The sequence below is a fragment of the Ursus maritimus genome, unplaced genomic scaffold (assembly GCF_017311325.1).
Source record: "Ursus maritimus isolate PB19 unplaced genomic scaffold, ASM1731132v1 scaffold_15, whole genome shotgun sequence".
In the NCBI taxonomy this organism is placed as follows: domain Eukaryota; kingdom Metazoa; phylum Chordata; class Mammalia; order Carnivora; family Ursidae; genus Ursus; species Ursus maritimus.
The window spans coordinates 62380768-62404312 of record NW_024423897.1 but is presented as its reverse complement, the minus strand read 5'-3'; the positions used below and the strand labels follow the sequence as shown (position 1 = coordinate 62404312).

Sequence of the window (23545 nt, the reverse complement as noted above, 5' to 3'; positions counted from 1 at the left end):
ACAAAGAATAAAATTAAACCAAAGAGAAGAAAATACAATCCTGAAAATTGAAAACAAGCTAAAACAAAAGAACCTAATTATGTATCAAGTTGGTGACAAAACCCCAGGGAGAAAAGCATTATTTCAAGTGACTTGAGAACACAGTATTTTGACTGTTGATTCTCTGTGGGAAATACTGTAAGGAGGTTATCTTAGTGAAGGAGCAAGAGAGGCCAGCCAGACCCTTCAGAAAAGGGGGAGAGGATCCGAGGGGGGGGCAAAGGGGGAGGGGAGGGGAAGGAGGGGAGAGAGAGGGAGGGGAGCGAGGGAGAGGGAGGGCAGGGGAAGGAGGGACAGGAGGGAAGGAGAGGGAAGGGGAGGGGGGAGGGAGGGAAATGGATTTGGAGAGAAGCAGGAGATGGTAGTGCGCTTCAGAAGGCCCTAAGTCCAACCTAGTTGTGGCCCTGGTGGTGCCAGGTTGTGCCTCTCCACGCCTTCCACTCCCTGGAGCCTCCACCTTCTGCCCCAGCCTGGGTGGCCGGGGGACACGGGGAAGCCGGGAGGTACACAGGGGTCGCTGGGAGAGGAGCCTCGTGGGTGGAGAGAAGAGGCCCAGAGAAGGGGGAAGGAAAGAGCCTCCCGGGGAGGATGCCCAGGGCCAGGGCCCTTCTGCGGCCTCTTTCTGGCGCCTGACACCCTGCGGTCAGCAGGGGCGTCTGGCTGCCCTGCAGGACATGGTGCGGTTGGGGTGTTCTTCTGAATCCAGCGGGACCCCAGTGACTGAGGAGACTGGGCCGTGGCAGGTGTCTGGCTTGGACCCGCTGTGTGTGGGGCTGCAAGCCTGGGAGGGGAGCAGGGAAGAGAGAGGGGGTGGGGGAGAAGCCAAGGCCAAGAGCCTTCTTTCTTTAGATGTGACCTGTAAATCTTGTAAATATTCTATAGAATTCTAAGGAAACTTTCACAGTCCAACCGCTGAAAGCTGAAAGCTTAGCACGCCGGGGTCTCGGCGTGTGTCAAGTCCTGGGCACAGCCAGGCCAAAGCACGGTCTCAGCGACTGCAGCACACTGACCAGGACCGGACTCCAAATGGGAGGAAAGTCGGGAAAAGGCAAAAACGACACAGGGCGTCCTGCCTTCAGCGGGTGGCCCGTGGCCCAGCGTCCAGAGGCTCCAGGTGTGGACATGGGAGGAGTCTATTCCGGAAAGCTGCCCAGTTTATGGACAGTCTAGGGGACAGGGGAGTCTGCAGGGACCCGGTCACCAGGATCCCATCAGCTGAACAGACCTGAGTGCTGAGTCTCGCCACTTCTGGGGGGCTGGTCAGCAAGAGAAGCCAGCAGATTTGGGGAGCAAGGCCCCTGTCGCCCTTGGCTCTGGGGTTGCCCAGGGAGGCTTTGCGGGGTCCCATTGTTGCTGAACCCTCTTGGCACCTGGAGACGAGGGATGAGGTCTCCAGAACCTTTTGCTGGGTGGGAAGGGGAGGGGGCACACGCCTGGGTACACGTGGGCACAGGGGTTTCCGCAGACAGGGGTAGCTGGGCGCACGGGGCCACGGTGGGAAATCGGGGCAGCATTGCCTCAGACGCCGCTTGCTTCTCTGGCTGCCGGTCCCCATGCCGTGCTGTCCGGGGTGTGGCCACTCCACTCGCTGGCTTTGCCGGCGTCACGGGGCACCCGGACTCTAGCACACGTGCGTGTTTCACGTGCACAACCTCCACGTCCACAGCATTCCCCCTCCCCTCTGCTGTGGACCCCCATCCCCCAGGACCCCGTGGCCCTCAAGCTAGTGCCCTCCAGAGACAGGGGACTTTGTTTTCTTTGAGAGAAAAGTCTGCACTTTGGCTTTGAGGCCCCAACGCTCCGGCCCAGCCGTCTAAATCACAAGGATGGTTTTCTCACTCCGTTTAATTTTTGTTTTGTTTTGTTTTATTCGATGTTTTAATTACCCAGCAGTGTATGCTCATCGTAGCAAGTCGAACCACATAATGGAAATGTTAGCCGTCCCTCCGGAGCCTTCAGACCCATCCCTCGGAGGGACGATGCTAGAAATTGGGTTATCATCTGTCTGTACACTTCCCTACACTTGTGCAAACGTGCACAATTTAAATTCCACGAGTGAGCTTTTTCTGTCTTCTTATTTTTAAACAAACCCGGGACCCAGGCCACACCCGCGGCTTCGGATATTCTTCTTCCCCTAACGCGCAGGGCAGGCTGTTCCGGAGCCGCCACGGCCCTGACGGCTCACACGCGGGGAGGCCTGCGGAAAGCCAGACAGTCCTGGATGGCGGACGGGGCGCGCTGACCTGATGCTCTGCGGGATGGGACGGTTCCCTCGGAAGCTGCTCGCCTCCATGGCCCCCACGCACCGCGGTTGCTCCGCGTCTGCCCACGGGCGACTGGGGGAGCAAACCGGTTCTTACCAGCACGAACCCTTACATGTGTGCCACCCTTACAGGTGCTAGTCTTTCTGTGGGACGGACACTCTGAAACGTGATTGCGTGAACACGTTCGCTTCTAACTTAGAGGACACGGCTTTCCTGAAGGTTGTTTGGGTTCAGGCTTTGGCCAGAGACATGACGATCGCCCCGCGCCCCTCAGCACCAGGCGAGCGGGTCTGCGGCTGCAGACGGACGGGGTGGGTCCCAAAGGCAGGGGTGGGCACCGCTCCCCCCACCTTGCGCTTCCCCAACCGCCAGTGAAGCCGGGCACCCTTCAGCCTCCCTTAGCTCTGTGCACACGCCTCCAGCCAACGGCCGGCTCCCCTTCTTCACTATTTTCCCATTGGATTGCTTATCTTTTTCTAAAGAGGAGGCAAGAGGGCTTGTATGTGAGGGAGATCAACCCTCGACACGTCACACGTCGTGTTTCTGCAGTGTGACTGTGCCGTGCAGAAACACACCACCTGATAAAGTAAAAGGTATCCCATGTGCCTCTAAGGGCCGGGGTCTTAGGAAAAGCTCTCCCAACTTCCAGCTTATAAAAAATTATCATCACATTTCTTTCTAATGACTTCATTGTTTTATCTATAATCTAACCTCTGGTGGTCTGGCCTTTTCTGCAGAGACAGGTGCAGGCTGACGTTCATTTTCTCCCCAAGGGGAACTCATGCGGGCGCGGGCACTCAGGGCACGCCGCCCCCAAGACTCGCCCGCCTGCCGGGCTGACCTCAGCCTTCAGGTGTCAGCCCTCGGCCGCCTCCTCCGAGGTCCAGACCCTCGTCCTCACCAAACTGCCGTCCTTCCCCCCACCAGCCCCCCGCCCCAGCATGCTTTCAATGTCCAGGAGCTGGGCTGCTCCCCAGACCGGGGGAAGATGGAGCTGAGCTTGGGCAGGAACCGGCAGCCCAGCACCGTGGAGGGAAGGCCCCTCATGGGGGGGCCCCTCGTGCGGCCCCAGCCGTGTCCCCCCAGAAGCCATCAGAAGGGAGGGCTGCTAACAGCAACATGGACGTGGGGCTCCCTAGAGAGGCCACTGGCAGGAGCGGCGGGGCTCCGGGGGCAGGAGGGAAGCTCGTCGTCTCCCAGGCCTTTGCCGGGCACTCAGCAACCAGACAGAAATGTCCCTATGGGAAAGATGGCAGCTCTGGGAGAGGCAGAGTCCAGCCTTGTGACAGAGCGGCTGCCGGGCCTGAGCTCAGTGGCCCCTCGGACAGAGCCCGCGAGCTCCCTGTCCTGTCTGCCTGCTCAGGCCCCACAGCCCTGACGTGTAAGAGGAACAGATCCTTGTGCACCGTGGACACCAAGTCAGCCGCTGTTACTAAAGGATGGGCCCACCCCGAGACACGCAGACACAGCGTGAGACCTCCGGGTCCTCCCTCTGTGACTACAGAATGTAGATCCCATTTATACTTAAAAAAATATGTGCCACACACGTAGTGCACACACGTTCACACACATTCAGTGTGTGCACACACGCACGCGTGCTCACACACTCACACGTGCACTCAGTGTACGCACACACCGTGAACACGGTGCATACACGCACATATAATTCAGTGTGCGCACACACACATACACGCCGTGGGCACACACATGTGCACAGTTAGAACCAGAGGAATGCACACAGAGCTGTCAGCAGCTCACTTCTGAGGAGTCCAGCGATTTGCGGGAAAGTGTTAAGATGGGGGCGCCTGGGCGGCTCAGTCGGTGAAGCGTCTGCCTTCGGCTCAGGGTGTGATCCCAGAGTCAGGGTCCTGGGATGGAGCCCCGCGTCAGGCTCCCTGCTTCGTGGGAAGCCTGCTTCTCCCTCTCCCTTTGCCCCTGCTGGTGTTCCCTCTCTTGCTGTGTCTCTCTTTGTCCAATAAATAAATAAAATCTTAAAAGAAAAGTGTTAGGATGCCCCTCACTTTTAATGTGATAAACTTCTATGTCCTTTGAATTTTATGCTGTGAAAAAAGGAAGCTAACGGTCATCTTAAACAAGAACTCCCTTCCTCTGGCGGGAACTGGCGGATGCACGAGAAAGCAGCCCCGCCCGTGCTGCCTGACCTGCACCCTTGCTCCGCACGTCTGGCAACCGTGGAAGACGGGTCCTCTCCCAGACCCCAAAAGTGAGCTGCTGCCGCCTGATGGTTCACGCTCCACGTTAGAATCGGGAGGAGCTGCTTCCTGCGTGTGGGCCTGGGGACCACCTGCTGCCAGGGCGTGTTACTGGTTTTCCATTTCCGTAGCTCCCGAGTGCGACGCCGTCAGCCTAGGGACTCCAAGGCCTGCTCTCCCTGTGCAGTGTGGACAGCAGTGTGGATGCCCGAGGCTGCAGAGGCTGCTGATGGAGGGGTGATTGCAAAAAATATCCTTTCCTCCAATCCGGTTCTCAAGGACTGCTGGGTCGGCTGGAAAACGGGTGTGTGTGCACGAGTGTCTATGTGTGGGGGGTGAGCGTGCGTGGGGGGTGAGTGTGCATGTGTGTAAGTATGTCTGTGTGTGTGTGCCTGTGTGTGAGTGCACGAGTGTCTGTATGTGTGGGGGTGCATGTCCGTGAGTGTAAGCATGTCTCTGTGTGTGAGTGTGAGTCTGTGTGCGCACGTGTGTGCTGGCACACTTTTCCTCTCACTAGGAGTCTCCTCCTGGATTCTCATGGAAGTCCCCAGGGAGATTTTGGGAAGCACCCCAGGGCTGTTTTCTGGGTGCAGGGCCCGAGCTTGACGGACGTGATCAGGAGAGGCCTGAGCTGGGCACGGCTGGTGCCCCAGGGCGTGCGGGGTGTGTGCTGCGGGAGCCAACGTGACTTCAGCCTCACGGCTTGTGGGAGTGAGACAGGCACTGCGACCGGGGGCCTCACGGGCCCGGCGCGGTGAATCCCTGCCTGGTTTTGTAACTAAGGCTGCACTGGAGCTCGGCCGGCTGCTTCATTCACCCTCGTCTGTGGCTGCTTAGGAGCCATGGTCATGTGTGTGAGGCCTGCTCGCCCGGCGATTGCTGTCCGGCCCTCTGGGAGCGCTCACTGACCGGCCTGCTCCCCTCACCCTGACCCTGACCCAGGCCTGGCCTGGAGGACAGGAACCTCCTGCAAAGAAAAGTGGTTTTACGCTATTCTGTATATGGAGGGTTACGCGATACACATTTAATTATTCTAAGAAAGCGGTAGAGCCTACGTTCCTGGCACTCTGACAGCACCGCCAGCCCGTTCTAATGACAGCGTGTTTATTTTGCGTAGCGTAACATCTGACTGAGAAGTATTAAAGATTAATACTAAGTCCAAGTCTGAAAATGTGCTCAGTAAACCACCTTATTCAAGCTCTAGAGAGGGTCCGTTGTCCCCAAACACAAGGGTTCATCCAGGATCAGAACAGAGGCCCAACTCTCTACAAAATGCCGTTCTTTAAGTTAAAAAAAAAAAAGTCCCTTCTTGTATGGTGTTTGGCAACAGAGCAAAGTGAAATCCCAGCCAAATGCGATGGTTTGCTGCGTTCAGTTCTGTAGCGAGAAGCCTGCAGAGCCCATGGGACCGGGGACTGGAGCGAAAGCCACATTTGGTTTAATTTATGAGGAGAGAAACCTGATCCGTTGTGTTTAAAACCTGGTGACACCACGCGGGTGGATGTGATGGCCAGCTCTGCCGTGGGCCACAGCCGTCGTACCCCGCAGACCTGAAATCCCACACGCGGGGACTGCTCCCGCGGTTCGGGGGCAGGACGACCCCTCAGTTACAGTAACTTTGTGTAGGAACGTTCTAGGCTGCAGTTCCCCCGCAGGGTGGCTGGTGGGTGATGGGGTCTGGAGGAGGGTCCTGCCGGTGCTGGGGGAAGTGCCCATTCCCACGCCGTCAGGTGGAGCCCTGGGTCCCTCTGGGTGCAGCCTCAGAGCTCACAAAGTCGTTTTCACGGTTCTGTTGGCTGTTGAGTCCTTTTGCCAAGTCTGGGAAAGCTGGCCTTTCCCCAGGGGGCTCACCCCACTTTGGCAGCTGGGACTTGGGGAGGAAAAGCCCCTTGTCTAGCGGGGAGGGGGTCACATCACCGCCCCGGTGCTCTGTCCTGGTTCTCCTGTGCAGTGGGGTTCCTGTTTGGCATTTGCAAGTCACAGACGCTTTAGGGGGGCCCTTAGCCCTCTGTGCTCAGAGCCTCCTCTAAAGAGCTCTCAGGGCGTGGGATTCACGCAGCACCCCTGTACGCCCCTCATTGTCCCCACGTACGCAGCAACTGGATGTGCGGGCCTCCTCTCAGCCAGCGGCTGACCTCACCGGTTCCTCTGCTTGGACCCTCGGGCAGGCCACCCACGAGTGCCACGTAAATGCCAGTCCTGCTGCTCAGGGGGTGTTCATGGGCACAGCCGGGCACCGCCATGGGGTCAACATGCCCACCCTGCTCAGCCACGCCCGGGAAGGGCCACCCCGGTGCACTCCTGGGGATGAAGACCTCGAACAGGTCCCGGCCTCCCCCGGGCTGGGCTGGCGACAAAGGGCAAGGCCCAGCTCTGTTGTCTCTGCCGAGGCCTCCGTGTGGGGCCCTGGGCTGGACATCTCACACTCTCAGGCCATTAGGTAGGGGGCAAGGACTGGAGGGGCCTGGCCAACAGGAGGTCCCTGCAGGGAGGGTCGTGCTAAACAGCTCAGCCCTGGGGCCACATGCAGCCCACCAGCCTGGGGACACAGACCCCGCTGAGGACCGCTCTCCTGCCGACCCCCAAAGCTGTTGGGCTCATGTCCCCTGGGTGGGGACATTCCTGCAGGCCCCCCCCACCGGTGTGCCCCCTAAACAAAGAGCCTTTCATGTCCTGCCACCAAGGACGGTGCGGCTTGCTCATGAGAACCTTCACAGAGATAGCAACTCAGCTTGCACTTCCAACAAGGGTGACCCGGAATTCTAGATTCTTCTGTCACGGGGATTTAGTGGAAGGGCTCCTCATCCCCATTTTGGGCTCACCCTTGAGAGCTGGCTGGGGAGGTGGACACTGAGTGCTGTGCACTCGTGGAACCATGGACGGCGTCCCCAGGGCCATCGGCACGGTTCCCACACTGACCTACAGGCAACGCCCTGTGGTGCCAGCGACCCTGTCAGCTGCCCACTGATGCCCACACCTGCCCTGCAGCTCACTCCTGCATCCCTCTGGACCTGTGTATCCCGGGGGGTCCTGGAGGCCTCAGAATTGTCTCCATGCTGCGACCCCGCTCAGCACCAGCTGGAAGGCTGTCCACCGGCCCGGCCTGGCTCCAGGTGCGCACAGGTGGGTCTTCTTAAATTACCCCCTCGCTGCGCTCACCCTTCCCCGGGGGTGCGGACAAGTGTGCGTGGCTCCTGCCTGTGCTGCAGGTATGGAGGGGTCTGGGCGGCCCCGGGGTTAGAGCAGCAGGAAGCCCCCCATGGAGGAAGGGGTGTCACTGTGTCAGCTGGAAACTTGCAGAGTGGGCCCTGCCGACCGCAGCAGCTCCCGTGTAAGGGTCAGTCCCTGGAAGGGCTGCGGATGAAGCAAGCAGGGTGCGGCCTCCTGTGTGTTTATCTCTTGCACGAGGACCCCTTCAGGTCGGAATTCACCAGGACCCTTCCTTGTTGAAGTCCAGAAGGGATTCCGGTTTCCTTGTCACATCACCAAGCCAGACTGTCCCTGTGAGGCAGGCGGCAGGCATGGCTGACCATTGTCTTGCCTGTGTGCAGGGCGGCCTCCCTGGCACCCGACAGCCAATGGGCTGCCTGTGGTGCTCGTGCTTGGGGCCTGGCGCGGTCTTCCAACTGACTGGCCGTGGATATCCGGCAACTGGCTCTGCTCGGTGCCCGGGGCAGGAGACCTGAGTACGCTGAGCCAGCCGGGCTTGTCCTCACCAACAGGCGGCTGTGCCTCGGGTGTGGACGTGGAGCCCAGAGCTGCAGTCCCGCCTGTGGCCTCTCGTGTTGTCTCTTGGACAGCTGCCTGGGGGGCACTGGGGTGGTGGTAGGTGTGGGGGACAGATCACCAGCGACCTGGCCTCCGTCCTGGCCTCCCAGCCTGAGTGTTGGTGAACGGCAGCTTGCGGCTCCCCTGAAATGCTGCCGTTTTCAGCCAGCCCTCTTCTGTTCCCTTGGGCGGTGTCCCTGACAGCAGCGACCTTCTCTCTGGGCACGGGGGTGCTGAGGCCAGCTCTCCTCCGCACGGGGACGGAGTCCACAAACAGCTCTTTCTGCAGTTGTGGGCACTTCCAAATTCTACTGCTTCTCGAGAGCCTGTAGCCGCCTGCCCTGAGGGTCTTCACGGACGTCCAAGGGCTATGAGACACGGGGCCACAGATGAGGCCGAACCCTGGAGCTGGCTCTCGTGGAAAGGGACGGAGAGCATGGCCCTGGGAGCCGCGGTGAGAGCGGGAGAGAGATGGGAGGAGGCGCACTGACCTCCCCGGGCTCGCGGGCCCTGGAGAAGCTGAGCAGGAAGGCGGGTCCGGGGAACCAGGTGTCCATAGAGGGCAGTCTTGGTATACTGACGGGAACTGTGACCCAGAATCGCATTTGTTCTCACTTAGCAGAAAAATATGCTATAAATTTGCCACTACAACAAAATCAACATGTCTTTTTTATTAAGAATGTCACAGAGCCAATTATTTCTGTTTATGTCACAGTTCTGTATGTTGTTCCTTTGAGGACAAACAACACTCTCTCTTTGCCGCAGAAGAGCATGTGTTGGTTTGAAATGAAGCCCCGTGGCTAAAAAGTTGAGCCTTCCTGGCTGGTGAGAAGTCACCGCGAAGCAGGCTCTGAGGGGAAGGAAGTCGGGGGGCCTCCCGGTGGACGCGGGCGCCGCGGGGCTGGCGGTGGGGGGGTCCCTGCCATGTTGTTGCAGGACGGGACTGTCCTCGCCCCCGATGCCACCGCGGCACGAACGAGGTCCCCCCACCATGGCGCGTACTGTGTCTGCGGGGCGTGTGCGGTTACGTGCGGCCCCGACCGCTGTGTCCGCTGGGCGGGTGCACCTGGCTCTGCAGGTGCCATATGGCAGCCTTGGGACGAAAGCCAGCGGGACCCACCCTGCGAGCTTAGTCTTCTAGAGGAAGTTGATGTGCAAGAAAAAGTTGTGGGCAAAGGGAAAGAATATGCTTTTGTTGGGAATCTGCAAGGCAGTGGGGCTGCCTCTCTGGGCTTCTGTGGCCGCTGCTGGAGCCCGCAGTGACAGGCGGCCCCAGGCACAGCCTCCGTGCCATGCACGTGGCTGCTGGGACCTTGACACGCTGCGGCGCTGCCCGAGTCGTGGGCATCTTCCCCGGAACGCTCCGTTCCCTGCCACCTTTCTGCTGCGTCTCCGAGGTCGCTGCGCAGACTCATTCATTAGCAAGTCCCGTTTTGCCCTGAGTAACGAGGGCAGGTGATTCTGTGGGCCGCTCGCTCTGGGTCAGCCGCCTGCAGGACTTGCCCCATTTCCTCCTCTCAGGCGGCTTCCTGCCAGCCCCCTCCCCCGGGCAGGTCCGGATCCGAATGATGTATCCACACATCTTTCTCCCCCTGGACTCACATCGTCTCCACATCCAACCAGAAGTCGGAGCCCGACCCGTTAACAAAACGAAGCATAAATCACGAAGGGGGTGAGTGAGCTTCGGCACCCCCGTACTCGTACCCGGGGCTGGTGTTTGCTGTTGACAAGGGAGGAGGCCACATGGAGCAGCAGGGTCAGACTTGGCGAGGCCGTGGTACGGCCCCTCGCGTCTCCCGATAAGGCGGCCACGTGCCCGTGTATAGTAGACTTGCTCTCTGTGGCTCCGGCCAGCACAGCCCGGGAGACGCTGCTGGGCAGGGGGCGTCACGGCCGGCTGACGGCTGGACGAGGGTCAGCAAACCTCATCACAGTGCTGTTGCTCGAGCCTCGTGCCGTGCTGCAGTTAGGAACGTCAGTGCGGCAACCATCTTCCTCTGACCCCAGGGGTCTGGAAGACCCCCACGACTAACCGACAGAGTGTCCCGGACACACGGGGCCTGTTTCTCCCCAGCCCACAGGCTGGTCCATGTGCTCACCGCTCTCTACCTCTTAGCCTTTCCCTTGCCCTTGGTCCTTCATGTTTGCAGCATGGCTCCTGAGCTCCAGATGTGGCCACGTTGCCACGTGGTGGGTAATTTTTTTGTATTGACCAGGGTCGGTCATCGTGCCCATTTGTTGGGTCAAACGTCTGTCTGGGTGTTGCTGTGAAGGTAATTTTTTAGATGTAATCAGCATTTATTTTTTATTTTTTTATGTTTTTTTATTATATTATGTTAGTCACCATACAGTACATCCCTGGTTTCCGATGTAAAGTTCGATGATTCATTACTTGCGTATAACTCCCAGTGCACCATGCAATACGTGCCCTCCTTACTACCCATCACCGGTCTATCCCATTCCCCCACCTCCCTCCCCTCTGAAGGCCTCAGTTTGTTTCTCAGAGTCCATAGTCTCTCATGCTTCACTCCCCCTTCTGATTACCTGAGCTGACCCAGCTCCTCTGCCTCCAGACGTGCACACCCTCCCCGACTCAGGCTCATTCCCTGGGATTCATGCAGAATCAGAAGCCTCCATCATGAGCTGCTCAAGCCACAGGGGCCCTTGGGCCGTCCGTGGCAGGGAGTCCCTGCACCCCTGTGAGGGCCTCAGGGACGGTGAGTCGGGACACAAACAGGACCATGGACGGCGGAGGCACGTGTGCATTTTTAGCTGTTTGCACGATCTTGTGTCTCGCAGGTGGTGCCAGAGCGGCAGGTCCTGGCCTGGCGAGGGATGGGGGTGGCAGCAGAGACAGGGACGGTGGTGTCTGGGTTCCCGCGGCCCACCCGTGTGGGGATGGGCAGGGCGAGGCATGCGGGTGAGAAGCCAGACGGGGTGACAGGAGCCAGGGAGAGAGGGAGGCGAGTGTTGAATCGGGGAGCGGCACCCATGTTTCCAGCTTGGGGCTTGGAGTGTGAATCTGGACCCCGCCGCAGCATCAGCTCAGACCCTCGGAGGGGTGACCGGGAAGCCGAAGGCCACAGAGAGCCCAGCCTGTGCCGGCACGGTGTCCAGGCTGGAGCGGGGCCCCCTTGGCACGGGGGCCACCGCGCTCGCGGTCCCAAGGCGGAGCTGAGTTCTGGAGGCTCCCTGCAAGGACGGGGCGTGAGCGTGAAGCGGGGCTGGCCTGGAGGCTGAGGGCGGGTGCAGTGCTGGTGGGGAGCACAGTGAAAGCAGCAGCCTCCTTGTTCCTGACACGCGGGCAAGGGGGGCTCTGTGCTGCCCGCCAGGCCCCAGACCACCCTCAGTGACGGTGCCCGACATCCTGCAGGAATCCTGACGTGTCTGGTCAGGGAGAAAGACCCAGCAGCACGAGGGGGCAAAGCTCAGGTTGGGCCAGAGCCACACTTGCCTCCTGCACTTACAGCGCTGGCCATGAGCTCAGGTCCACGGACTGCCGCATGGCTCCATGGCCAGTCCGGGCGGGGGCGTCCGTGGGGCTGTTCGGTCCCCATGCAGACACGGTTCTGCGCTGGCTCCCAGAGCGGCGCCTGCAGAGAGGTGAGGACGCGGCTGGGGGGCCTGGGGCCAGCCCTGCTGCCATCAATGCAGACCTCACACCCACGGGCTGGACCCCACAGAGGGCCCTGCCCAGGCCTGAGTCCTCCTCCCTGCTTCCCGAATTGTCCCACTGGAGCCCCCCCCCACACGCATGGCCAGCTCAAAGCCGGAAGACCCCGCCCGAGGACACAGAGACCCTGGAGCCTTTGTGCACCGCGGCCGAGAACGTGGGAACATAGTCTGGGGGGCTCAGAGGCTAAACAGAGTGAGCGCGTAGCCCAGCGGGGGCGCTTGTAGGTCTAGACCCAGGAGGACTGAATACAGAGTCTCAAACAGGCGTGTGCACATGGCGCTCACCGCAGCCAGACGGCAGGGCCGGCCCCTGGTGGGTTAGCGGTTACGGCGTCTGTCTGTCTGTGGCTGTATCGTCCGTGCGGCGTACCACGTGTATATAACGGGGTATGATCCCACTCTCCAGAGCTACGCAGCCGTGGTAGACGCTGCATGTGGACCAACTCCAAATGTGCTCCCGTGAGAGACCAGGCGCAGGGGACCATGGCGCGTCAGTCCTTGATGGGAAACGTCCACTAGGTGAACTTGCTGACGGAACACAAGCCCGTGATGTGGGGGGCAGGGGAGGGGCGGGGATTAAATCTGAGGGGGTCCCAGGTCTCCTTCTAGGCGGACAGAATGTTCTGGAAGCAGGCAGAGGAGGTGCTTGTGCCACACCGTGAACGCGCCACAGGCCATGCAGTTGCTCACTTCAAAATCATTGGTTTTACGCTTGAATCTCGCCTCAACTGAAGGAGACAGAACAGCCCTCTGCCCGGGCCCGGCTGAGGCCCCACCGGCTCCTGCTCCCAGCCAGGCCCTGGCCTCCTGCGTGTGGCTCAGCCCTGAGCACGCCCTGAGGGGGCACCCATGTCCCCCGGTGTGGCCGGTCACAGAAGGCGCGGATGGCGCAGTCTGAGGGAGCCCGCGGCTCTGCGCCCCCCCGTGAGGCCGAGCACGACCCCGGGCAGGCAGGGAAGCAAGCCGGTCATTTGGAGGCTCCCCTGCGTGTCCGTTCCCACACGCGTGCAAGTTATTCACATTCTGTTTTATGGGAAATATTCAGTGGGTACATATGGACCTGTGGACCGACACACTTCTTGCTTGTTTCATTTTTCTTTAGGTTTGAGGCATATGCTATGATTTTTCTCGCAAGCACTCGGAGAGTTAGAAGCCCGCCCTCGCTCAACCCCTGTCATTGCTGCAACGAAAGGACGGCGGGGCCGCGCGCCTGGGGCAGAGGTAGGAGTCCGTCACATCCTGGAGGGGAGCATCTGGGCCCTTCGCCGTCCATCCCCTACCTTCCTGCTTCCCTCTGTGTTTCCCAAGTCTTCGCGGTCTTTCTGGCATGGGGGCCGCCAAGATTTCCCAGGCCCCCACAAGCTCATGGTCTGGCGCCTTGGCACCAGGGGCTGGAGGGTGTGGTCTCCCTGTAGCTGCCACTCTCACTCATCCTTCACTGCCTGCTGCCCACCCACCCAGGCCTGGCTGGGGAGGGCCTCTGCCTCTGACACCAGGACGGGGCTCTTCTTCCGCTGGGGAGGCGACATCTGCTCATGCTCCTCGCCCCCGTCCCTGCCGGTGCCTTCTCCCCCTCTGGCCCCACTTATGGATGCAGATGGAAGACGGCGTGGGTGGAACCTTTCCCCCTGGAGCCTCTGAGCACACAGAAGCATCTCCCCTGGGGCCTTCCCGGAGAGCCGTGGACACGGCGCCCACCGTGAACATAGACCTCACCAAGCAGAAGACGGAGGGTGCCCGGAGCCCCGGCTGGACGTGCTATGCCTGCTATGGTGGACGGGCCACTCTATTTATGGAACTAGAAAGGATGATCTATGGGCTGAATTATGTGCCCCCCCAAATTCACAGGTTGATGCCGTAACCCCAGTGTGACTTCCTGGAGACGGGGCCGTTCAGGAGGTGCCTGAGGTGAGATGAGGTCACTAGGGTGGCCTTGTCGATCTGAGCAGTGTCCTTGTCAGAAGAGGAGATGTGGACACAGACAGGAACGGAGGGACGTCCATGGGAGTGCATGGAAGACGGCCGTCCACACGTCAGGGACAGAAACAGCATCTCGATCAGGGCTGCAGCCTCCAGGACAGAGAGAATGTGAATATCTGTGGCTTAAATTCCCCGTCTGTGGTACCTTTCCTGGCCGAGCTAGCCAGGACACACAGTGACTTGGGAAGGGGTAGGAGCCTGGGGCAGCTGCAGGAGCCTGGCTGGTGGCTCTGAGGCTGGGCAGGGCCAGGGCTGGTGCCTCTGGGCAGCCCTGGTGACTCCCTTTGCCCTCCAGCCGGAAGCCCCGAGGCTGCTGGACCACGACGGGGCATGGTGGCCACAGGCGGGGTCACCGTGAGCCACAGAACCAGCTGTGCCTGAGCTCATCTGTCCATTGCTGTCTGTCTCGGGCGAGCCCCTTGTCCCTGAGAGGGCAGGGTAGGCACGCATGCATGTGTGCGTACATGGTGCGTGTGTGTGCATGTATATGTGTGTGTCCGTGGTTTGTGTATATGTGTGCATGCATGTGTATACATGGTGTGTGCATGTATACATGTGCATGTGTACATGATGCATGTGTGTATACCTGTGCATGCATGTGTGTACATGGTGTGTGTATACATGTGCATGTGTACATGTGCATGTGTGTATACCTGTGCATGCATGTGTGTACGTGTGTGTATACATGTACACATGCACATGTACACGTGCACACGTATACACACGCACCATGTACATGCACATGTACACGTGCACACGTATACACACGCACCATGTACATGCACATGTACACGTGCACACGTATACACACGCACCATGTACATGCACATGTACACGTGCACACGTATACACACGCACCATGTACATGCACATGTACACGTGCACACGTATACACACGCACCATGTACATGCGCATGTACATGGTGCATGTGTGCATGCATGTGTGTACATATGGTGTGCGTATACATGTGCATGTGTACATGTGTGTGTACATGGTGTGTGTATACGTGTGCATGCATGTGTGTACGTGTGTGTATACATGTGCATGTGTACATGTGCGTGTACATGGTGCGTGTGTATACGTGTGCATGCATGTGTGTACATGGTGTGTACATGTGTGTGTACATGGTGCATGTGTATATCTGCATGCATATGTGTACATGGTATGTGCATGTGTACATGTGTGTGTACATGGTGTGTGCATGTGTACATGTGCGTGTACATGATGCGTGTGTATATGTGTGCATGTATGTGTGTACATGGTGTGTGCATGTGTACATGTGTGTGTACATGGTGCATGTGTATACGTGTGCATGCATGTGTGTACATGTGTGTATGCGTGTGCATGTGTACATGTGCATGTACATGGTGCGTGTGTGCATGCATGTGTGTGCATGTGTACATGTGCATGTGTATATGGTGCATGTGTGTACATGGTGTGTGTATACGTGTGCATGTGTACATGTGAGTGTACATGGTGCATGTGTATATCTGCATGCATATGTGTACATGGTATGTGCATGTGTACATGTGTGTACATGTGTGTACATGCGTATGCATCTGCGTGTACATGGTGCACGTGTACATGTGTGCATGTGTGGATGTGCATGTACATGGTGTGTGTGTGTGCATACATGTGCATGACACGGGTGTCGTCTGTAAACGTTTTCCCTGGAGGAAGTGAGGGTCCAGCTCTCGTGCCCCCGTCCCCAGGGGCCAGGCTCTGGGGTCTCAGTGTGGATGGGGTGTCATCTCTGCTCCTGCGAGCCCTTGGGCGCCGGCGCCCCCAGACCCGTGGAGGAATTAGCTTCGCTCTGCTGGCAGTAGCCAATTCCCTGCATCTACTTGTTCCTCCTGAAGGAAAGCTTCTGTTTGGTTCTAATGAGTAGCTTTTCCTAAAGAGAAACAGTAATAACAGCAGCAACGTAAGTGGCTTCTGTAAACTTGTAATCACACGTGTCAAACACCGGGCAGCGTTTTCCCTCTAAAATAGACGCGGTGGGAAATAACACGGCGCGGCATAGGGAACGGTGTTTCCTCTGACAGAAGTTAATTCTAAACTAAGTATTCCCTGGAAGAAAAGCGGGGAAAACATTTTTACATGTCTATCATTTGTCCTCCGAGGACACAAAACAAATATGTTTTTTAACGCGTGACACCTGCATTATTCCGGTGGCCTCGGGCTATGTGCTGTTTCCAGTTTGCAGAGTTGGGGAAGAAAACAGCTCTGCATTAACAGGAACACACAGTACAGGCTAATCATAGCCACGCAGAAAACAGAGGCCACCCGTGGAGGAAAGGGGCCCAGGCACCAGGAGCCGGGGAGGGCAGGGCAGGGGCAGCGAGCAATGGGCACCCACGACCGCGCACATGTGCAAACGCTCGGTTGGCTGAAAGCTCATTTCAGAGCTGCTCGAGACTTCCCAAAGATGTTTAATTTACATCTTGAAGGGAAGCTCCTTGGAAAGGCACAAGGAACCACATCAATGCGTCCTCTTCTGCAAGACCCCACTCAGAGCATTTTGTGCAGTGAGCTCCTGAGAGGCCCACGGTGCTCTCAGAACAGAATCCCCCGAGTGCGTCCAAGCAGAGTGGACAGGCTGGGGGACGAGAGACTGCTGGGCTGCAGGCCCCCGGCTGATCTGGTGAACACGGCTGAGCCCCTATTGGGAAGTGAGCACCACAGCCCACGTGGCCCAGACATTCAAGGGCAACAGGGCCCAGCTTTAGAAGGCACTTCCCAGAAGAGCACAGTGCTGACCCTCCTGGGATCACCTGTCCTGGCTCACATCTCCCCTCTGCCGGCCCCACTCCTCAGCCTGCGTTAGCTTGACCGTGGGTATCTCCCCTCCACCCTGGCCTCAGATGTCCCCACACTGCGTCCGGTCCAAAGGCTCGCCCACACCTGCACTCCCCAGGGGAAGCCAGCATGGCCCAGAGGGTATGGAGCTGTGGCCCTGGAGGGGGGTGGCTCTGATTGGGGGTCAAACTGGGAGGTCTACTCTCTTTTCCCCAGGAATGCACCTCCATTGCTGGCTGGGGGCCCCACGCCTGGATCTCTAAGCCCAGAGCCCCCATTGCCATCTTGGGGAGACCCTGGGGGGCTTTCTGCTGTGGGTCCTCCAGGCCCCCTCCCCCAGCCCACTCTGGGTGGGAGGGGCTTGTCCTTTCAGGGAGGGGGACCAGCTCACGGTGCACAGACAGCCACCCTGGGCCCATCACTGGGGAGCCCGCAAGTATGTACACCAGTCCCACAGGTGGTTTGGGGCTGAGAGGCATCCAGGCCAGGACCCCCGCTCCATCCCACCCTCTCTGGGGGCCTAACAGCCTTCCTAGATCGTCCGTGGCAGCCCCTGGATCGCTGGGGTTTACCATGGCCAGGAGTGTGAGCCTGGAGCGCCAACCTAAACTGTGCTCACTGCTCAGGCAGGAGGAGCAGAGACTGTGGCTCAGGGAGCTCCCCACTGGAGTGGTCCAGACCTCCGTCTCCCCACCATCTCCTTCCCCGGGCCTTTCAACCAGCCCTTAGCCCGACCCCAGGAAGCGACCCTGGATGCCCTGGCCCTCACACGTCCCTCATGGGTCCACACGGGGTCCCACAGGGATGGCGTCTCTTGCCCTCTCCCTGCCTCTCCTATGCACGCACACTCACGCAGCGTGAAAGTGGGTCCAGCCACAAGCTGGCTCTGCTGCCACTCCCCCTCCAGGCCGTGGCCCCGCCACCACTCAGCTTTCTGGTCTGAAGAAGGGAGGACACGGTGCTCTGTCCTCAGTCCCAGGACAGCCACACTCAGCTCCGTCCAAATGGGCCATGGGATCCTAGCTTGGAAATGCCCACAGGGGACATGGCAGGCAGCCCAACAAGGGCGCGGCGTGGGACAGCAAGAACCTGGGGCCAGTCTGCGGGGCTCTCAGTGCTGGCTTCCGGCTCCCCTCCGCTGAATCCTCCAGAACTAGCAGCCCTGGGCAGTGCAGATCGGTGCCCACAGCAGCACCACAGGTGTGCACACACATCGCACTGTGTGACCCACACGCGTGTGCACACGTATGCACGCCACACATGTGTGCATGCACATACTCACACACTCACACTCACTCACACACCCTGCCCTTCTAAAGAGACCCAGCAGGTCTCTGCGAGCTCTCCCTTCGTTGAAGTCTGTCCTGTCCCTTGGGGCGTCTGTGTCCCCCGATGTCCCCACGGACAAGTGTGAGCAGTTAATGTGAGGCTGGGCTCTGTGCCCAGCGTCCTTACAGGTTCCCAGAAAGGCCGCGACTCTAACCAGCTCTGCTCCTAAGAACACGTTTCACGACAAGGCTTTTAAAACAGAGTCGCCCCTCTGTCTGTAGGTCATGGTGACCAGAGTCCCTCAGGCCGACCCTTGCCCAGAGTGGACGGGTGAGGTGCGGGAGGCCAGATTACTTATTAATAAGGGAATCTGGGGCCTCTGAGCAGCCTTCACGAGTCTGCAGGCTCCACGTTTGGTCCCGTGCGCCTGCTCCGCGGTTAACGCACCCACCTATAAATAACGGTGCTGACAGGTCCCCTGTCAGCAGTACTGATGGACGGTCCCTTCTCCCGCCATTACAGCCTTGTGACTATGGGAAAATTAATTTAAGTGGTAGTTAATTTCTAATGAATTCCACTCAAGCGGTTAATGTGGTCCTCGGTGTTATGGTAACCTTCATGGATCATTGCATTATGTAAATAAATTCTACTTTATGCTGGTTTATTAAAAAAGAGCGAGATTGGGGAGTCTGGCTAAATCCTGTCTGCACACGTGCACAGCACAGTCTCGGCAGGGGGACCCTTAAAAGGGGGAGAAATGAAAAATCCATCACGAGTTTTCGAATGCTGAGCTACTCACTTTCAGCGGCCCAGTTGACAACAATGCCCACTTTCACGGCTCTGGATAAACATCTCCCAAGCCACGTTGCTGTTGTATTAAATGAGAAAGGGGAGCATTTTTGCCTTAAAATCTGTGTGAAATTTGGAACCAACCTTAGAGCTGGCCTGAGGACAAGGCCAGGGTGGGGGTCGCTGGCTCTAGCGCGGACGGACAGGGCGGGGGGCGGTGTCCTCACATTCAGGGGCGTGAGGATGGACTCAGTGGCCGACCCCAGGGCTGGTGTGTGTGCTGGGGCGGCGAGAGCCTGGGGGCGCTCTGACCGACACGACTCAGGGTCACCTGTATGGGCTCCTGGGCTCGGCTGCCGTCGCAGGACAGCGCAGGCTGGGCGGCCGAAACCACACACAGGCGTCTCTCTCAGTTCCGAGGCTGGAAGTCGGGGGTCACCGTGCCGCACACCTGCTCCTCGTCCTCACCCGGGGGCGTGCGCATGTTCTCGGCGTCTCTCCGGGGGAGGGACTAATCGCATCAGAGCACGCCCCACCCTCACCACCTCCTACACGGCGCCACCTCCCCAAGCCCCGCTGTCACACATGTCACGCTGCCTGGGGCTCCAGCACGCAGCCCTCGGGGACGCAGATGCTCCGCGCTCAGCGCCGTGTGCTCAGCAGGTGTCTTGCCCGGTCACACGCCGCGGCTGGCTGGGCTCAGCCGTCCTCCACACTGGCTGGCGCGTGGGGGCTGCGGCAGAGGTCACAGCCCTTGGTGGAGAGACCCACGCCCAGCGTCCTGGGGTATCTGGCCCTGTAAATGGCCTCTCCGCGAGGGGGCCTCCGGGGGCCGCAGGGTGAGTGCCCCGGAGAACCTCAGGCGTCTGCGGCTAGGAGGGGCTCCGTCGTTGGGACCCAGCCTGCAGAGCCGCCGGGAATACACTGGTGTGGACTAGGAGCCAGCCAGCCTCTGGGGGACGGGACGGTCAGCAGCAGCCAGACAGGGTCTCCAAAGGACAGCCGACAGGATATCGGTTAAGGAGCTGGCTCCAGGATTTCGGGGCAGGCGGGCAGGCTGGACATCCAGGGAAGAGTTGGTGTTGCAGGCCTGAGTCTCATTCGCAGGGCAGCAGGCTGGAAACGGAGGCCGGGCGCCTCCACCGCAGGCATGAGGCCAGATTCCTTCTCAGGCAAACCTGTCTTTGCTTTTATGATCGTCAACTGATTGGGTGAGACCCACCCACATCACGGAGACTCATCCACTTTCCCCAAGTCTACTGATTTAAGTGTGGATCGCATCTACTGGGGCCCAAGAGCCGCATCCCGACTGCTGGGTGCGGTCACCTGACGTTGATGCTTTAGCCGCTGTGACGCACCGTCTGTGCTCCTGACCCCATCGGTGGGCTGCTACGGCAGAGCCCACTGAGGGCACTCCCACCGGCCCTTCCCTCCAGCTGCTCTTCCTGAAGAATTCCTCGGTCACGACCCCCGACTCAGAGATCTCCCCAGCTCCCCCGAGCCTGCAGAGTTTACGTGGAACCCCTACCACGGAGGCCCTCGGCCCCTGCCAGCCGGCTGCACCCTGCCCGGGGACGGGCTCTGGCCTCTGTCTGCGGGCGCCAGACACTGGCCAGCCTCCTTGTGCTAGACGGGCTGCTGTGTGTCCGCGTCTCCCCCGAGGGCCCGCCCACCGCAAGGGCCATCTCCGGGATGGGCAGGACCCATGTCCCGGGCGCCTCACAACCAGAGGCTTGGCTTCTCGGACGACCTGCTGTGTTCTTCTCGGGAACGCACTCAGCCTGCAGTCTGCTGAGAGGCTGGGTCTCGTCTCCACTGCCCACGGGAGCCTCTTGGAGCGCGGACTAGAAATCCCTCACTCTTGTCTCCTCTGCTGTGACCTTGACAGCGACCTCCACCCGGGGTGACTGAAGGGCATTCAGCTGTGCCTTCACACCGTGCATGAAGATGCCCCGGGCAGGCGCCCCTACACCGACGACACCTCACGGACAGCCCTTTCCAACTGCTGGCACTTGAAGCTCTCTGCTAGCCACAGATGTTATTCCCAGAAGCAGGGACAGCCAAGATTTCAGCGGCTGCCATGGCGTGGGGCGTGTGCTGGCATCTCCATCAGGACGTCCAGCGTTTGGGTTGGCCTCCACTGCTGCCCGGCAGCCAGGAGGGCTCAGGTTGCACTTCCCCTTAATGAAGACCTCGGGAGCCAACAGCCCACCCCAATAGGCCCCAGAGCCCCCTGCCCAGGGCAGGATATGGTGGGAGAGAGGGGCCCCCCTTGTCCTTCAGTAGAGCCTGTGACTCTGGGTCTCGGGGTCGTGTGCTCAAGTGTCACGTTGGGTGTGGAGCCTACTGAGAAAAACCACAGCGTCTGCAGGGGGACAGGGCGTGCACACACTGAGTGGTGGAGGGGTCCAGCCTTGCCTGTGCCCCTCTGCCCTGCTTCCCGCCCTCCGCACCTGTGACTGGACATGGAAACCGCTGCTCCCGCTCCAGTGTCTGCCTCTTTCAGACCCGGCTCCGTCACCAGCCCAGGTCCCAACTCACAGGGACTCAAGGAAAGGAGACAGTCAGGAAGGATGGAGGTCGGAGAGGGAAGGGGGCAGCCAACGGCCGGGACTTCCGGACCTGTGCCCACCCCAGCTTACAGGTGAACTCAGCACTATGTCATCCGAGCAAGGGGCCATGCGGACAAGAGAGGAAGTCTAGAGAACCCAGGCCTGAAAGAAAACAGAGAAGAAGCCCAGACAGCAGGTTTAGGCATTGGAAGGGGGTAGGGAGGGCGAGGGAGGGAGAGGGAGACAGAGGGAGACAGAGGGAGGCAGGGACAGGGGCCTGGAGAACAGCTCCAGCCTTTGTTGACCCTGACCCCCAGGGCTGGGGCCATGGGAATCTGGAACTTGGTAAGACCCAGAGGGCCTGAGATGCCCGGTAGCAGAGCCAGGGCAGAAGTGAGCTGGGGTTCAGCCGCCCCTTTCCCTCCCCTCGGTGTCTGTGAGCCGTCCTCCAGGCTGACGGCCATCAGCACGGGCTGCGAGCCAGGCCCACTGCTCAGCATGGGGGAATGGGGAATGGGATAGAGCTCCTACTCAGGATCCAGAGTAAGACCTTAAAACTCCGACCTTCAAACTCCGACACTGATTGCATTAAACACTACAGCAAACAGCAAAACTCGCGTTTCAAAATCCCAACAGTAGAGAAGCAAATCTAATTCTGAATTACCGGGAGCCCAGAAGCCGCGTGAAGCTCTTAGGCGACCATGACTGGGATATGAATCAAAACTAACTGCTGGAATCCTACCACCTGCGATTCCTAAGAAGCAGGGTTTTTTGTTTGTTTGTTTGTTTGTTTGTTTGTTTTTAGATTTTATTTATTTGAGAGCGTGAGCGCGAGAGAGAACACAATTGGGAAGGAGCAGCAGAGGGAGAAGCAGACTCCCAGCGGAGTAGGGAGCCCGACACGGGACTCAATCCCGGGACCCTGGGATCATGACCTGAGCTGATGGCAGACACGTCACTGACGGAGCCCCTGGAGTGTCCGGAGAACAGGTTTACTCTGTTCTGGGAGTGGAGTTCTGCCCTCTCCTTACACAGAGACAGGCGCCACCCACGGTTTTCACCGGGAGGCACAGAAGGTTCTGGACACAGACGGGAGCACCGCGAGCAACTACGGGTTGGGGTCAGTTCCCTTTCTCTCCTCCCACAGCGTGGCCAGCCCCACGCAGCTGAGAGATGTGCTTTTCCACCTTTGAAGCCAGGAGTAGCTTCTGGAAAGTTAGCAAATCATTGGGTGAGTCTCAGAGAGCTGCTTATTGAAAAGATGAGAGGGACATGAGGAGGGGTGGACGTCAGGTTTGTCCTCCAGCCCTTCCCTGCCTGTCTGACTAGAATGTTGGATGTAATAGCTGGGGCTACAGCCACCATCTTGTGCCATGAGGTTCCTGTGAGCATGGAAACGAAGCACCAAGAATTGTTGGTGAGGGACAGGACAGAAAGAGACCAGACACGGACAGCTGCTCTAACAGCTCCGAGCGCCTTCACATGGCCTTCCTCCGCGGACAAGGGCAGGACATTGCTTATTCTGTGTAAACCGCTGTGATTTCCAGCCTGTCTCCTACAGCAGACAGAATATATAGCTGACTGCACATCTTCAGGTGATCAAGCAGGACTCTTCGTGCATGAATCTAGATATGTACCGTGTGTTCAGCACAGGATGTGACGCAAAAGCTTAATAAATACTTGGGCGTGCGGATAAACAAACGAGGAAGCACGACGCTTGGTTCACTAATCAGAAAAACACCATCTGTTCTTCTATCTCAAACGGCACATTAGGTACGTAAACTGATCAGGTTTTGCAGTAGGTGATCCCGTGCCATGAACCACCGAAGGAAGGGCTGTACCTGAGACAGAACTCTTAGGAAAAGCCACACTCAGGACTTCCCGCGACGCCACTGACCTGCCAGGATTTCTGCACAGTGTCACGTGCCTGCATCACTGTGTAAGCGAAAACACGCATCACTCTCTGAGGGAAAGCTCACGAACCCTTCACACTGTGGCCAGAGGAGGGAGCGTGTCTGAAGCCCACACATGAGGGCTGCTTGGCTGGACCCCAGAGGCCCAGCAGGCCAGCTTCCTGACAGCTCTGTTTGTGAATATTGACAGAGCCAAAGTCAATTTCTTGTGCAACACAAAAACAGCTCTTTGTTCTGCAAATTTCTCCTTCTTTCATGCTTCTTAAAAAGAAAATCGACAAGT

The 23545-nt window shown here is 58.8% G+C and overlaps 1 non-coding gene across 3 annotated transcripts in view; it reads right to left on the bottom strand.

Annotated features, from left to right (window-relative positions):
• The window catches only part of LOC103679236, a 52005-nt gene that overhangs the window by 16357 nt on the left and 12103 nt on the right, over positions 1 to 23545 (bottom strand). The window contains exon 3 of one of the 3 annotated variants that reach the window (XR_005834903.1): positions 10535 to 10549. The exons of the other annotated variants lie outside the window; for them this stretch is intronic. This is a non-coding gene — a transcript (uncharacterized LOC103679236). Of the gene's footprint in view, positions 1 to 10534; positions 10550 to 23545 lie in introns of those variants that run through there. 3 annotated transcript variants of the gene reach the window in all.